Source organism: Bos grunniens, chromosome 14, assembly GCF_055505025.1.
Source record: "Bos grunniens cultivar Pamir isolate PY7600 chromosome 14, Bosgru_T2T1.0, whole genome shotgun sequence".
Taxonomy (NCBI): Eukaryota; Metazoa; Chordata; class Mammalia; order Artiodactyla; family Bovidae; genus Bos; species Bos grunniens.
In genome coordinates, this window is record NC_141178.1 from 24,540,496 (window position 1) to 24,552,528 (window position 12,033).

At 42.2% G+C, this 12,033-nt stretch overlaps 1 long non-coding RNA gene across 8 annotated transcripts in view; it reads left to right on the top strand.

Moving 5' to 3' along the window:
- Positions 1-12,033, top strand: part of LOC147359196 (uncharacterized) — a 224,404-nt gene that overhangs the window by 38,023 nt on the left and 174,348 nt on the right. Inside the window, exon 3 of one of the 8 annotated variants that reach the window (XR_015140595.1) lies at positions 1,442-1,698. The exons of the other annotated variants lie outside the window; for them this stretch is intronic. This is a non-coding gene — a long non-coding RNA (uncharacterized LOC147359196). The remainder of the gene's footprint in view (positions 1-1,441; positions 1,699-12,033) is intronic. 8 annotated transcript variants of the gene reach the window in all.

A 12,033-nucleotide genomic window follows, 5' to 3' on the forward strand; every position in this document is an offset into this window, starting at 1 on the left:
TCTGCCTTTTCTAAAGCCAGCTTGAACATCAGGAAGTTCACGGTTCATGTATTGCTGAAGCCTGGCTTGGAGAATTTTGAGCATTACTTTACTAGCGTGTGAGATGAGTGTAATTGTGTGCTAGTTTGAGCATTCTTTGGCATTGCCTTTCTTTGGGATTAGGATGAAAACTGACCTTTTCCAGTCCTGTGGCCACTGCTGAGTTTTCCAAATTTGCTGGCATATTGAGTGCAGCACTTTCACATCATCATCTTTTAGGATTTGAAATAGCTCAACTGGAATTCCATCACCTCCACTAGCTTTGTTCCTAGTGATGCTTTCTAAGGCCCACTTGACTTCGCATTCCAGGATATCTTTAGATGCTACAAGAAATAGGCCACCCAGTGTATGGTATTTTCGTTTTAGCAGCCTGAATGAACTAAGACACTCTCTCTTGCCTTCTGGGACATTAAACTTTACAGATATTTATTCCACATCTTTGACTGTGTCTTGATGGTTCCTTGCCCTGTCCCTTAGAGGTCAGTTCCTCCAAAGCTGGCCAGACTTCATATATTCTTCCTGGTCAGTCTCGCCCATTTTTATATTTTCTGCAATATCTCTATGGTGATGTTTCCTAATTCTCCATTTAAGTTTGGACCATGCTTTTAACTTTCAGAATAACTGAACAACAAGGACATTTGCCATCTGCCTCAGCAAAGATTGAACCCTGGGCTGCTGTGGCTGCTGACCTTCAACACTCCCTGAGGGGAATTCAGGGTGGAGAGTGAGGCACTCTGTACTCCAGGGAAACTGGTGGAACAGGTCTTTGGATAGTTAGAGATTTTCAGGACTGATTTCATGATCCAAATCCTTGTATCTCTTCATATCTAGATAAGCCCTAAACCCCTTCATGGTGACATTATCTCCTCATGACTAGCAGAAAACCTTTTGTAAAATGAATGCTTAATTGCACTGAACTCCCCCTTCACCAAAATCTTATATATTGACCTTCCCCTACTGCCTCTTTGTAGCAGTTTCTCAGAGCTGTCTGAGGTGCTGTCTCCCGGGCTGCAGTCCTCATTTTGCCCCAAGTAAAACTTAACTCAAAACTCTCAGGTTGTGCATCTTTTTAGTTGACACCTTCTAAAATACACCAATACCTGGTCACCCAGTTTCTGCCTGCACTGGAGGTTGTTGTTTGTCAGTGGTATTTATAGACTATGCAAAATGGCTTTTTACATTTTTTTTTTTTATAATGAGAAAGAAATACTGAACCAGGAAAAGTTTGGGGAAAATCCTAGAATATATAAACAAAAGTAGAAAGAAACTGACCGCTTTGCAAGAAAGAAATCATGTAAGCAGGTTGGAAAAGGGGGCTGAACTATTCACCTCCTGTAGTACCCATTCAAAAGGGAGACTCAAAAGCTACAGCTGTTTCAGTTTTGCCAATTTCACCCTCTAGATTAGACACGTGCCTGCCATATACTTTAATGGGAACCATATGTGTGCAGTGCCATGTTGGTACTTACTGCTAAGGAAGTGAAGTGCTGAGTCCCGCCACCCACCCACATCTGCGGCTTCGCAAGCCACAAGAAAATGAAAAACAAACACACTGCTGGCATACCCAGAAACTGTGGAAGTTTGGCAAAACCAACCAGAAAGGAAAAGAGAATTGGAGTGTGGAGACTGTGCTGGTGGGAAGCCGGAGCATTACAAAAGGTCAGGTCTTAATATTTCAGCCTTTGGGGGTACTTTGCTCTTTGTCGCTGGGGTCTTTGTTTAAAATTTTGGAGGCTGTTTCTAAGACTCTAGGGTCTGGTAATGAAACACAAAATACATGGGCAATAAAGATAAAATTGAATTTTAAAGAAAAAACCTCTTTTCATAAGTACACACAAGGATATTCACTGCAGCGTTCTTTAGGATGTCTCTGAATTGGGTAAAAGTCGGTGGTCAGAATAGTGAACTTGCTGAATAGATTATAAAACTTTTGTACAATGAAATCTGTAGAACTTGAGGGAGTAGGGACTGGTATGAACCCCTTCCCAAGACATTGCTAAGTGAAAAAAGAAAAGCTGCAGAAAATCAGGTGTGTAGGCTTTTGTTCAACTGACTGAGGATTCTCTTAAAAACACAATTTCTTTAAAAGCTTAGTAGGCTTGGGCTAGTTTTGGGCTCTGTTAGATGTCAGTAAATTTTAATAAAGACAAACTAGTTATCTTAAGTCGGTGCCACTGACTTTAGATACTGGTGAGTGGGCCCCAGAGTAAGCTCTGTCTAGCTAACCAGTTATCTAATATCTCTCCAGTTTGGCCTCTGTCTCAAGATGGGTCAGAAGTCCCATCTCACCTTCCCCTTCTCCCTAATCTGCAGTCCAATGACTGGCTCTTTTCCTTGGGGTTGACTGTCTCCTTTTAAAATAGTCACAGGAAGTTCACAGGTCGAGGCGTGTTTAAAAGAAGCCTGAGGGAGAAAGTCATTGATTCCTCCTGCTATCTTATCTCCTGTTCCACTTTTAGCTTCAATTCCACCTTTATCCTGGCTGGGGCAGATAACTTAGGATCTCTAACCAGCAAGTAAAATGCAAACAGAATTGAAAACATCTCCAATTACTTGTAGGTAGAAAGGGTCTGTCTTCACAAGGTTTTATGTTCTTCCCTCTGTATCCAGTAAGGTGAGCATGCGTATAAGTTCTTTGTAAAGGAAGTTTATTTCTTGCTGGAGCTTAGTGAGGAGTAACTTGATAAATCCCTATGTTCTAGAGCTTTTCTGCAAAATTTCCTAATAGTCCAGGCTTCTTACGCAAGCGCTCTGTATCCCCAGGAGCAGTAGGTCAATCACCTCTTAACAAACACTTCCAACTTCTTAGCTTAGTTAGGATAGAAGTCTCCTAGTGCTGCTCGGCCAGTTCCCTGTTGTGGACTCTTTTTTATAATAACCCTAATTTCTAAGCACTGGTTTCTGTATTGCATGTAACTTTCAGTCTCAAGTGACAGAAACCTAGCTCAATATATTTTAAAATAATTGCTCTTTCACTTGTGAAACAGGATAGTTTTTCTTGAAGTGCAGCTGGTTTCCATCAGAAACGTAGTAGGTTTGGGATTAACCTACTGGAGTGATGCTCTTACACACAAGTGCACTTTCTTTCCACCTCTGTGTTCTGGGTCCTTGTCGGTTTTCATTCTCAGACTTCCTGTACTCACTTTGGGCTATTAGACATGTATTCTATCTCTCAGGCTGGTATCCTCAGAAGAAAGAGAAAACTGTTTGTCTGACAGCTTAAGCAGTCTTGAAGTTGGCCTGTTGCTGCTAACCGTCCTGACTGGCCTGTGCGCATCCTGAGTAGACAAGTCACTGTGGATTCCAGGTGATGGCCAGGCTCACACTCAGCCCTGGAGACAGGTTTGCTCAGCCACATTTGAAACACTTTCAAGAAAAGGGGTGGTTTCCTGAGGAAAGTGCTCCTATTACTAGAAAAAGAAATCATGGGTGCTGGGCATAAAACATAAAAAGTAGTGATGACAGCAATATGATAGAGACAGAAAGCTATTTATAGAAGGAAAGGATGGGTTAGAAAAAGAGGAGAGAGAAATGAAAAATGCTGAGGAGGCTGAGTTTTTGAGAGACGGGGTGTTTTTGAAAGAGCTTGGAGGAGATGCTAATATTAGAGATGCTTGTTATTTTGCGATGTGGAATTTTGGGAAGATGGTGTTTTTAAGCTTAACTGTGCTATGTTTTATGGCTATATAATTTCTTCTCTCTAAACTTTTCAAAAAAGGATAAGCAAAGACTCATACCCTTTGTCAAGGCTTTTTGGGGATATACTTGTGCTGGCTTGTGGACACAACACTATGTTAATTCTGGTCTAGAGGGCACCCAGCTTTGGGTTACATAAGATACTTGGAAACAATTGCTAAATCTTTATGGATGATGACTAGACTCAGGATAACATTGAGTACAGAATCTCTGCTTTTAAGCAACAGTTTCTCTAAGAGCTCTTCCTTTGTCTTTTATTTTCAATTTTTAAATTTTTAATTGGAGGATAATTGCTTTACAATATTGTATTAGTTTCTGCCATACATCAACATGAATCAGCCATAGGTATACCTATGTCCCCTCCCTCTTGAACCTCCCTGCTACCTCACAGGTTATCCCATCCCTTTCCTAATAGTCTTCCTTTTTTTTTTTTTTCCCTTAACTAGTAAATTTCCTTTCAATGAGGAATTAAGGGCCTTTTGCAGTACTACGTATAGCAACAGTTAGAGGTGAACAGTTAAGGGTGGTCAGCCCTACAGGAAGAAAAGGCATTGAAAAACTTTTATTCTGAAACCAATAAGAATTTATTGTCTCTGAAAATAATATAAAGCAGAAACGCACTTAGCTGCACATGAGAATCATAAGGGAGCTTTAAAAAATACCAGTGCAATGGCCCTTCTCCTGGTTATTTTGACATAACTGTTCTGCGGCAGGCTAGGCGTCAGCATTTTTAAGAAGCCCTTTGTGTGTGCTGTGCTCAGTCATGTCTGATTCTTTGCGACCCCATGGACTGTAACCTGCCAGGTTCTTCTGTCCGTGGAATTTTCTAGCCACGAGTACTGGCGTGGGTTGCTATTCCCTGTTCCAGAGGATCTTCCTGACCCAGGGATCGAACCTGCGTCTCTTGTGTCTCCTGCATTGGCAGGCAGATTTTTTACCCCTAGCAGCACCTGGGAGCCCTCTAGGTGATTCAGAAGTGCCTCTGGACCTGAACTATTGCTGCAGAGGTCATGCCATCAGGTTTGCAGATGAGGGTCAGTCACATGAACTGCATTTGTTGAGCTCGTGTCTTTCATCCAACACCCACCTGTTAGTGAAGTATTTAACTTAGGTGAATAGGATATGGGAATGCCTAACTGGAATGCTTCTCTCAGGAAGTAAGGATGGTGTCCAGTATGCTCTCTGGGTTGGCCCAAGGAAACAGGAGTTGACCTACAGAGTGACCCTGCCTATCACACTCTAACAAAGTGACTAAATAAGGAACTTCAGGAACATAGTCCATGTTGCACCTGCAGTAAAGGACAGAGCTGGCCCAGAGTTAAAGGTCAGCATATACGTATCAAAAACCTGCAGCCAAGGACTCTGAGGTCTACAGAGCCAGTCAAACATTCCAGCAGTGGTCTGACAGCAAAGCTGTTTTGACTTTCTGTACCTGTAGAAAGGAGGACCCAGGCCACTGAGTTCGTATTTAGCATATGTGGCAACAGTAACTCCCATGTAGGGGAGCTGCCAGGGACTTAGGGGAAAAGAGTTGATGAGTTAGAAGCTTGGATGTTTCACTTCCTTTCCCCTCACCTGTCCCCTGCCCCACAGGCCCCTGTTCCCTGTTTGCTGGCTACCAGCCACCCCCATTGCCTTCCCATTTTGATTAGTCCTAGCAAGGGATTTTTGCAGAAACTAAGCCTGTGGCCCATGAGTTGTTCTGTGAGCAACTATTGAAACACCTGTATTTGAATAAATATCAACAACGTTTTTGCACCTAATGTATTCATGTGAAACTGTTCATTTCTTCCTAAAACATTCTAATATGTCATTAGAGTCTGATAGGTAGTGTTGCAGACACCTCTGTGCAGGAGACTGTCTTACAAATCTACTGTGTTTAACTGCACCTTCCCCTAGAAGAGCAGACTATACGTTCTGGTGGCATTTTTTTAGTCCTGTGGGTATTATTTCCTCTGGAATGTTGTTGTTTAGTCCCTAAGTCGTGTCTCACTTTTTTGCGACCCCATGTACTACAGCCCATCAGGCTCCTCTGTCCATGGGATTCTCAGACAAGGATACTGGAGTGAGTTGCTATTTCCTTCCCTAGGGAATCTTCCCGACCCAGGGATCAAACCTGCATCTCCTGCGCTGCAGGCAGGTTCTTTACCGCTGAGCCACCAGGGAAGCCCTGCTCTAGAATACCTTCTTTTATTTTGCCTGATAGTTGACAAGGTGGATCTTTGCAGGGGAGCAGAGTTGAGGTGGGGGAGGCTCTTTTACAAACGCCACAAAAAGGACCAGCTATTGGACTGCCATTACATTCACCAGAATGGTCAGTTACCCATTCTCTAGCTACTGCTAACAACAATTGCTTGTAAATTACTTTATTCTGTGCATTAAGGCTGCAATAAATTTTAAGCTCTAACAGCTTCGAATGGTGCTGTTAATTGTGTCACTCTAAAACCCTATTGATCCGTCTTTGGGCAGTGAGATTCTAGGAAGGGGGAGGCAGATGATCGATCTCACTGGCAGATGCTATGATTGTCACTCTTGAGGTGGCTTACTTACCTGCACAGTGAAAGTGAAAGTGAAGTTGCTCAGTCGTGTCCGACTCTTTGCGATCCCGTGGACTGTAGCCCACCAGGCTCCTCTGTCCATGGGATTCTCCAGGCAAGAATACTGGAGTGGGTTGCCATTTCCTTCTCCAGGGGATCTTCCCGACCCAGGGATCGAACCCAGGTCTCCTGTATTACAGGCAGACGCTTTAACCTCTGAGCCACCAGGGACGCCCTGCACAGTAGCATCCTGTAAGTTCAGGTCTGGGTAGCAAATGCCTTGTTGACTGTTGTCTGCATTGGTTGTCTTTCACTCCTGGTGAGGTGATTGCATCGTGTTAAGACAAAACAACAGAACTTAATGGCATGTTGAAAATGACCTTTTTGATGTTTCTGTCTTCCAGTAAAATACTTCCTCAGTCATTTGGTAGTTTTGTCTCTCAAAAATAGCCATTTGTGCAGGTGAGGATCACTAGAACTTCCGAACTGAGGGATTGGAAAATGGTGTTTCACTTGTTTCGTAATGAAAAAGGTTTGACAGAGGTGAGCTTCTGCACAAGAAAAAGTGCTGTAAGAGTCCTTAAAGGGAAGAGAGGAAGCAGAGGGAACGCATTCCCTGGCTTTCAGGTTGCCAAAACCTCCAAAAACACAATGGAGTCTTCTTAGACAAATACGTGTGTGTGTGCTCAGTCGTGTGCGGCTCTATACGGTGCCTTTGAATCGTCTTTCTTGTTGAAGGTGAAGGAGATTGTATTCTCTGTAAGATCTGTTTCAGATTATCTATTACTCTGTCACAGACCACCCTCAGGTAATGGCTGGTTACAACGATCTCTCATTATCTCCAATAGCACTGAGTTGGTTGGGCTCAGCAAGGGGATTCCCACTCGAGGTCTCTCATGGGGTGAAAGTCCTCTGTGGCCGAGGCTGGCTGGTCTCTAAGGTCTCCACACGCACAGTCTGCCGCCTGGGCTGAGGACGCCACAGCTGGGGCTCCTCAGGTGTCTTTCTCTGGGTCTATGGGCTCTTTCCATGTGCTCACTCCATCATGGTGGTTTGAGGGTAGCAGCACTTCTTACATGATGTCTTTAGTCCCTAAATACACTTGTCTCATGAGAGATTGCCAGGCAGGTTCCTGCCTGTGGCTCGCTCTCTCTTAGAGCTTAGGCTTCTAGGGAGGCCAGCTGCCATTTTGTGTGCAGTCCTTTGGAGAAGACCCTGTGGTAACTGCGGGCTCTGAGCAACGATCCCCCGAGTGACCTTGGAAGCAGATCCTCCAGCCCAACCAAGACTTAAGGTGACCACAGCCCCAGCTGATTCTTGACTGCAGCCTCCCCAGCCAGATGCACCCAGCTAAGCCTCCTTCAGATTTCTGACACTGTGAGATAATTAATACATTTTTGTTGTCCTAAGGAACGCCATTTGGGGTTAATTTGTTATACAGCAATAGATAACACGTACAACCTCTTTTCTGCAGTTTCCTAATCTTCCATCTGCCAAGTAGGCACTTAGTCGTTGTGGAATGAATAAATGAATGAGGAATGAGTAATACACTGTCTTTCACTGTGAAAGATAGTCCCTTGCTTCTTATAGCACACATTTGCTTTTGAAAGGGAAACTTTATACATCCATGTTGATTGTCTACAAAGCTGGAAATTGCCAATGACCATTACTTAATCTCATTCAATAAGTCAGTGATATAAACGCATATATACAAGTACACATAGCCTATGTGTATATGTATCTGTGTATTTGTATATATGTACATACACACACTGGGCTGCCGTATATTTTTCATGTCAGAAAGCGTTCTCTTTTCAAATAAAATAAATCAGATGTTATGTTGGTTTGCCACATCCAGAAGTTATTTAGGTCTTAGCATGATGGCACAAACAGTAAAGAATTTGCCTGCAATGCAGGAGACCCAGGTTTGATCCCTAGGTTGGGAAAATCCCCTTAGGAAGGGAATGGCTACCCATTCCAGTATTCTTGCCTGGAGAATTCTGTGTGCAGAGGAGCCTGGGGGGCTACAGTCCACGGGGTTGCAAAGAGCGGGACATGAATGAGCAACTATCGCTTTCACTTTTCAGTATAAGTATGATATAACCCCATAAAAACATTTTGTTTTTTCCTAACATGTTATATACTTGGCTGTTTTGCTGTTCGTAATATTTATTTTTCCCCATTTACTTCTCACCTCTTTAAGTCAATTTAGTTGGTATCTGGGAGTTATAAAAATATTTTAAAGTAGACTGATTTTTACTACCCAATCACTGGGTTATGATTTTGAACTCTCCCTTAGAGAATATATAGAGGAGATATATATACATATATATATATAATCTAGAAGTAATTTTTATGCCAGTCAACTCTGTTGAATGTATTTGTTTTGGATCTCTAGTGCTCAAACTATTTTCTGTTCAGTCGCTCAGTAGTGTCTAACTCTTTGCAACCCTATGGACTGCAGCATACCAGGCCTCCCTATCCATCACCAACTCCCGGAGTTTACTCAAACTCATGTCCATTGAGTCAGTGATACCATCCAGCCATCTCATCCTCTGTCATCCCCTTCTCCTCCTGCTTTCAATCTTCGCCAGCCTCAGGATCTTTTCAAATGAGTCAGTTCTTCGCATCAGGTCGCCAAAATATTGAAGTTTCAGCTTCCAGTGAATATTCAGGACTGATTTCCTTTAGAATGGACTGGTTGGATCTCTTTGCAGTCCAAGGGACTCTCAAGAGTCTTCTCCAACACCATAGTTCAAAAGCATCCATTCTTCTGCACTCAGCTTTCTTTATAGTCCAACTCTCACATCCATACATGACTACTGGAAAGATTATGTTAGAAATGTACTAATAATTCACTGAAACCTAAGTCAAACCAGAAAGAGTGAGTTGCTTGGGATTTCTTTTTTAGTAACAACAGGTAAATAAAAAAGATGAGTGAAGACATTCTAGGTAGTGTTTCTAGGTACTTCTCATCTGCTATACATCTCATCCAGGGCTGTCATTATGGGGGGACCTTTTTCCCTAGTTCCATCAGAGGTCACTCCTGGTCTTCTTGCTCCCCTGACTTATTCCTTTTAGCAGAGGAGAGCCTTGGCCGATGTGAGTTTGGATGAGTAGATAAGTATGCATGGCTCAGTCTTTTCCCTTTTTTTGGCTCAGGGAACCCTAAGGGCTGGTCTACTCTTAGCCATGGTGAGGTTGGTGTGTACTGCCTGTGACTCTGGAGAAGGCAATGGCAACCCACTCCAGTGTTCGTGCCTGGAAAATCCCATGGATGAGGGAGCCTGGTGGGCTGCCGTCTGTGGGGTCACACAGAGTCGGACACGATTGAAGTGACTTAGCAGCAGCAGCAGCAGTAGCCTGTGACTCAGTGAGTTAGCAAATGCTGTGGATGTCCCATCTCTCTTCTCCCAGCCTTCACCTGGACAGGCAGAAGGTTGCTTATTACCAATACCTGCACTCCCTTAGTGTATGTGCCTGGCCATAGGAATGTGTTTGGCCCATGCACAGGACAAGCTGGAAGTGCCCTAGAGCTGATGTCCCTAGAGGCAGCTCTCTAACGAGCTGGGTGGGAATTGATTCATGTAGACACTGGGGTGAGTAACTCTCAGAGATGAGTTCTCTTCTTACTCCCAGAAGTGCCCTGCTGGGTTGCGGTCAGGCTGCCCACATTGGTAACTGGCTTTAGCACACACTCTTTGCTGACTTTCTTCCCCTCCCTGTCCCATTCCCTCACTCTTCTAATACTTGGATTAGCTCCCAAATAAACTGTTACCTGTGGTCAAACCCTTGCCTTGAGTCCTGCTTCTAGGTAGATCTGTTCAGGATACATTGTTAGGGACCTTTGCTGCCTCCCTCCAGAGTTGCCTCCAAGAGCTCACGTCTAGCTGACATTTGTGGTCTCATTTGCCTGACTTCTGTTTATCTCGGTTAGTTCAGAACTCAGGAGAGTAAATCATTTATATTATTAGGGCTTCTTCTTAAATCCCCATAACTGGTACTTTTCTACTTCTTCTAGTTTCTTCGCATTTAAATTTAAAAATATAAAATTAAACCTTAACAAGCAAACATTAAGTGAGTTTGGCTCACAACCCATTCTGTTCCTGCCAAAGATATGGAGGAAAAAAACCAATATTCTGATATATGACAAATATATAACTTCTGTTTTGTTTACAATGGTACAGTCTCATGACAAGTTTAATATTCTTAGCCTAGAATTTGACAAAAATTGCTTTAGCTGACTGTTCTCAATGTTTTATTTATTTTTTTTCTGTTGGATAACTGTATTTGCCTCATTGTTCTACCTTTATTTGGTGATTTTCTTGGGAAACTGAAAACAGTTACAATAGCATATGGCTCTTTGTTTACTTGCTCTTAGAGTTGAGTCAGAAAGATTTACAAATGGGAGCTTGTTGCTGAAGTTAATTCAATGTGCAAACGGGTTAATTATTTAGCCTTGATCTCCTCATCTGTAAAATGGACGTGGAATTATTATACCTACACAACAGGAAAGCATAATGTGGTAAAAATATTAATTTTTATTTCTTCAAGGATAATTTTGTTTTTGAGGCAAACAGCGGTAGCTAATTCTTGAGAAATGGCTAATTTGAAAGTACAGGTGAGGCCCCCACAAGAAACAATGACTTCATAGTAGAAAAATATGAAATTTTCTAGAAGGTACCCATCTGTTCTAAGCATAGCATTGTAATTTTAGGTCTGATGGAAGTGAAGGGAACTGATTATTTTCACTTGATTCTTTGCGGCAGTATCAATTCCCTAAATAGGGGAACCTTTTCTAAAATTGCCAGTAAGGATCTGAGCAAGGTTATTTGCATGGGGAGAGTGGAAAAGCTAGTAAAAATTCCTTGGGATTATTCAAAAGTTGTGTTCCTCCAATAGCTGTCCATTTCATGGGATGCTTGTGTTGATCCCAAGTGGAAATGCATCTGATGGCCAAGTTTATGAAAATAATTTACTGTTTGCTGTGTATCTGATCAATAGGAACCGTTGTTTCTTTCTCCCCTGATGCGGCATTGGTTAACTAAAATAGATGTTCTTTGATAATATGAGAAAAATTGGTAGTTCACTTATCATGGTCTTCATTAACAAAATTTTTTGGTAATTTCTTTGTATTTGAAATTCCCTTTATTATCATTACTTTTCATTATTATTATTAAAACATGTCCAGAATGTTATCTCCTAGTGTAAATTTAGACAAGTTATCTTTTTTAAACACCCAAACTTGATTTCATTTTCTAGCTTTCGCTGACATCTGGTGGCCTCTCCTGCTCTAGGGAAGGAAAGCCATGCTAGGTTGTCCTTGGGACAGCAGCCTGGTGTCTTTTGCATAATGTGTTTGAATCTCAAAGAATCTTTAATTTCTCATTGAAACAGTACGTCCTTTCTAGAGCCATGACCGTCTACCTTCCGTATCATGTTTCCAGTGATGGATTTCCTTTGTTTGCTAAGGATTTTCATTATCAAAATTTTATATTTGCTGAGGTTAAGTTTACTTTCTATTTTATATGGCTATTAACCTTCTCCCCATATTTCTTCTGTTTTCTTTCTTTAATAGAATCTTGCTGTTGTTATTTTGGAGAGAAGTTGAGACCAGATGACCTGTAGGATGTGTTGATATTCTAGATTGTACTGGGTCTGCCTTTGCAGCTTCAGAATTTGTATGTGTGTGTTTAGGGAGAGGAGGAATTAGAACAGAAGAATTCAGTGTTCACTCTGAGTCTTTTTTTTTTTTTTTTCC